This window comes from Cricetulus griseus, chromosome X, assembly GCF_003668045.3.
Source record: "Cricetulus griseus strain 17A/GY chromosome X, alternate assembly CriGri-PICRH-1.0, whole genome shotgun sequence".
Lineage (NCBI taxonomy): Eukaryota > Metazoa > Chordata > Mammalia > Rodentia > Cricetidae > Cricetulus > Cricetulus griseus.
This window is the reverse complement of record NC_048604.1, coordinates 60,796,946-60,801,609: the sequence shown is the minus strand read 5'-3', so window position 1 is coordinate 60,801,609 and position 4,664 is coordinate 60,796,946. Positions and strand designations below refer to the sequence as shown.

The window sequence follows — 4,664 nt, the reverse complement described above, 5'->3', positions numbered from 1 at the left end:
GATTTAGTCAGGGGAAGAATAGAGGAGAGCAAGAAAAGAGATAGCATAATAGAGGGAACCTTTATAGGTTTAAGGAGAATTTCGGTACTAGGGAAATGTCCAGAGATCTACAAGTTTGACCCTAACTAACAATCTAAGCAATAGTTGAGAGGCTACCTTTAATGCCCTTCTCTGATGATGAGATTGATGACTACCTTGTATGCCATCGTAGAACCTTCATCCAGTAGCTGATGGAAGCAGAAGCAGATAACCACAGCTAAACACTGAGTTGAACTTTTGAATCCATTTGCAGAGAGGGAGGAGTGATGACCAAAGGGGTCAAGACCAGCCTGGAGAAACCCACAGAAACAGCTGACCTGAACAAAGGGTTGCTCATAGATCCCTGACTGATAGCTGGGAAACCATCATGGGACTCTTTCAGACCCCTGGAATGAGGATGTCAGTTTGGAGTTCTGGGAAATCTATGGGGCCTCTGGTAATGGATTAGTATTTATCCCTATTATATGATTGGACTTCAGGAGCCCTCTCCACATAGAGGGATAGTCTCTCAGCCTAGACACATGAGGGAGGGTCTAGGCCTTGTTCCAAAAGATAGGACATTCTTTGAAGATCCCCCATGGAAGGCTTCACCTTGCCTGGGGACCAGAAAGGGGTTGGGATAGTGGTGGGAGTACAGGGGAGGAGGGGAGGGAGAGTGAACTGGGATTGACATGTAAAAGAAGTTTATTTCTAAATTAAAATTGTTAAACTACAATTATAATAATAAAAATAATCTGATAAATTACAGACAACTTATTGCAATGATATACTTAAAATATTAAAAAATAATTCCGCATTAGCAGACAGAAATAATAATGATCAAGGCAGAAATCAGTGACAAGGACAATAACAAATCATCTAGAGAAAAAAATGAATCAAAAAGTTGGTTCTTTGAGAAGGTGAGAAAGATCAAGAAACCAATAACCAAACTAAGAAAATGAAATAAAGTTTAAAATAAAGAAAGTTAGAGTAAAACTTATGACATTAAAGTAAATACTAACCCAGGCAAGACAAGTAGTGAGGTAAAGGCAGTGGCTGCCAAGCCTTAGATTTCAAGTATAATCCCTGTGATCTACATGGTGGAAGGAAAGAACTGACTCCTGAAAGTTTTCCTTTGACCACCACATACATGTCATGGCATAAAGATACCCCCTCAGATGGTCAGGCCTGTCACAGCAATACCCCCGTCCCTTGTACCAACTTCTACCTTAGTTAGGGTTTCTATTGCTGAGAAGAGACACCATGAACATGTTTTCAATGGTTTCATTCACTGCCTAAATTTGTCAGTCTTGACACTCAATCTGTATTCCAGGCTAGCCTCAAACTCAGAGATCTGCTTATCTCTATCTCTTGAGTGTTGGGATTAAGTGTGTGTACCACCACACTTGGCCCTAAACTTTTCCTTAATTCTTCTTCACAAGTTGAAAGCTTAGCTGGCTGAGGTCTTGCCCTGAGGTTACCACCCCTTTTATTCCATTTAACATCAGGCTTTTCCTTCATTGGTTTATCTCCTTAAAAACAGGATTGAGCTCCATTCTACATCTTGGTGACCCATTTTGTATTTTTCCATACTCAGCTTGCTCCCTTTCATTATAGACCTTCATAAGAGTGAATGCCAATGACCACAGGTCAGAGTCAATACTATGCTATTTTGAAATTTCTTCTGCCAATGCAGCTAAGCAAAAACTCTTCAATTTGCTTCAGGCAGACTTTTCTATCAAAGGCAAAATGCAGCCACTTTTTTTGTCAAAATATCAACAGTGATCTCTAGGCCACATATTAATACTCTTCTCATCTGAAACATCTTGAGGTAGGCCCCCAGTTCAAATCACCCTCACTACCACTGTTGTCCATGCTTCTTCTACAATGGCTCATTAAGCCCCACTTAAAAATTCAACTGCTTTTCTAAACTAAAGGCCCAAAGTTCACATTCCTCCAAACAAAAGCTTGGTCAGGCCTTTCACAGCAATACTTCAGTTCCTGGTACCAATTTCTGACTTAGGATTGCTATTGCTGTGAAGAGACCCAATCACCACCACAATGCTTATAAAGAAAGACATTTAGTGGGGAATAGCTTACAGTTTCAGACATTTAGTGCATTGTTGCCATGGCAGGAAGAATCATGGCATGCAGGCAGATATGGTGCTGGAGTAGTAGCTGAGAGTTCTACATCTGGATTGGCAGACAGCAGGAAGTGACAGTCACACTTTGGCCAGGTTTGAGTTTCTGAGACCTCATAGCCCATCCCCTAATGATACACCTCCTCCAACAAAGCCACATTTACTTCAACAAGGCAACTCCCTCTGGGCCTATGGGGGCTTTTTTATTCAAACCACCACATAACCCATAGCTAATTGTGGTCCTTACCTCTCATCAAAGAAACATCTGTTTACAACAGAAAATCACAATCAATCAAACTGCAGAGAAGTGGAGTCAGTCCCAACAGATACATCTACAACACAACTACCACAATTAAGGCTCACAGATCTTTGTAGAGGAGGGTTTAGTGGGTGGAATGGAAGGACAGGAGGGAGAGGGAACTGGGATTGGTATGTAAAACAAGATTGTGCTTAATTTAAATAAAAATTAATTTAAAAAGAGAAAGAGAAATAGGAAATTTGCTGTAAGAATGTGAACTGAGCATGCCATGGGAAGCAAGCCAGTAAGCAGCTTCCTCCCATGATCTCTGCATCAGCTACTGCCTTCAGGAGCCTGTCCTATTTAAGTTCCTGTCCTGACTTCCTTCAGTGATGAACAGCAATGCTGAAGTATAATCCTAATGAACCCTTTCCTCTTCAACTTGCTCTTTGGCCATGGTGTTTCATCACAGCAACATAAACCCTAAGGCATACCTGAATAGTATTCCATTGTATTTATATACCACATTTTCAATATCCATTCATCTACTGGAGGATATTTGGACTGTTTCCATTTCCTGACTATTTTCAAGAAGGGACCAAAGAATGTTGCTGAGCAAGTAACTGTGGACTAGAATTTCAAATCCTTTGGGCATAAGCCAAGGAATATATCTGGATCATATGGTAGATTCATTTTCAGGTTTTTAAACACTAAATTCACTTAATTTTTCTTGTATAAAAACATTTTTGTGGTGACCACAGCTAGAGGCTGCATCCTCCTGAAGAGAACCTCTAGTGTGGAATTTCACAATATGGTCAGTGAATTCCTGATAAGGAGACTTGGTGAACACATTCTCCTTCCAGAGGTTGGGGGTCAGGTATCTCAGGTATCTGTAGATCTTAGAGATGGCATCAAAATTGGTACTGGCAAAGCTGTCCAGGGTAGCAGGGCAGTCCATCGCTGATGTGTAGCAATAATCAATACTGGCCATCATCAGTAGCTTCTTGGGCACAGGATCAGAGATGATGGCCCTGTCTCTTCTGATAGAGATGAGACAGAACAACACAGAGCCACTGCATGTAACAGTGTGGGGCATGACAATCTTATTTCTCCAGTAGCCTCTCCACAAGGGGCTAAATGATGGTCCTTTGGATGTCAGTAGTTACCTATGTGGAGTATTTAACACTATGGCCAATGTGACCATTATAGTCCCCTGATACTGACAAAAGCCTTGAACCTGGTCCATTGGCCAGCCCAAGTCTGTTTCTGCACTGGCATGATCTGTAGAACCTCATCCTTTAGAGGTGTGACCAGGACAAAGTCAATAATCTCATATTACTTAATTGGAAGGGAGAACATGTAGAACACCTTCAGAGACTTGATCTTCACGTCCTTAGCCAGTGTCTTCAGCTTTACTTCCATGAGCCCAGTGACCTCAGCAATGGCCACAGCCTTGACCAGAACCAAGGACCCTAAGTCCTCTGCCAAATCCTCTGAAGAAGCTTCCATGGCCTCCTAACCCTGAGCCTCTGGGCAATCCTACTGCACCTGCATCATCTGACATTCCTGAAGAAGAAGATATTTCCAGTCTTTAAGATTCTCCTTAAGATTGCCAGAATGGATGTACCAATTTGCATTCCCTCCCAAAGAATATGAGTGTTTCGCCTTCCCCAAAACTTCACCATCATTTGTTGTTAGTTGTTTCATTGATCTTAGCTTTAGTAATTGGGTAAAGTGAGATCTTAAGGTTATTTTAATTTGCATTTCCCTAATTTCTAAGGATGATTAACACTTTTTGATGTGTTTCATAGACATTTCTTTTTCTTCTGTTGAGAAATCTGTTTAGATCCTTATTCCACTTTTAATTTGAGTCATTTGTTACCTTGATTCTCTTTTTTAATTCTTTGTAAATTCTAGATATAAGATGACCTAATACTTATGTTCGTCAACAATTTCCTTAAGTGAAATGAGAATGCTACCAAGTTCATTGTACAAAATTAGTATTACATTGATTATCAATCCAGAGAATGGTGGAAAAATACAAACAGTTTTCCTGATACATGTAGATGGAGACATCTTTAATAAAATACTTTCAAAATGAGTCAAGGAATGTATTAAAATGTTTACACACAATGACTAAAATGATTTCAACCTAGGGAAGCAAGGATGTTTCCAAATACATAAATCCATAAATACACCACAGGAATATAATCAAGATGATAGGCAGATAATCATCTGAATTAGATACAAAAAAGGCCTTTGAAAAA

General features: G+C 40.1%; 1 pseudogene; it reads right to left on the bottom strand.

Moving 5' to 3' along the window:
- Positions 1-3,100: 3,100 nt before the first annotated feature.
- Positions 3,101-3,906, bottom strand: LOC100754909 (annotated as a pseudogene).
- Between the last annotated feature and the right edge of the window lie 758 nt (positions 3,907-4,664).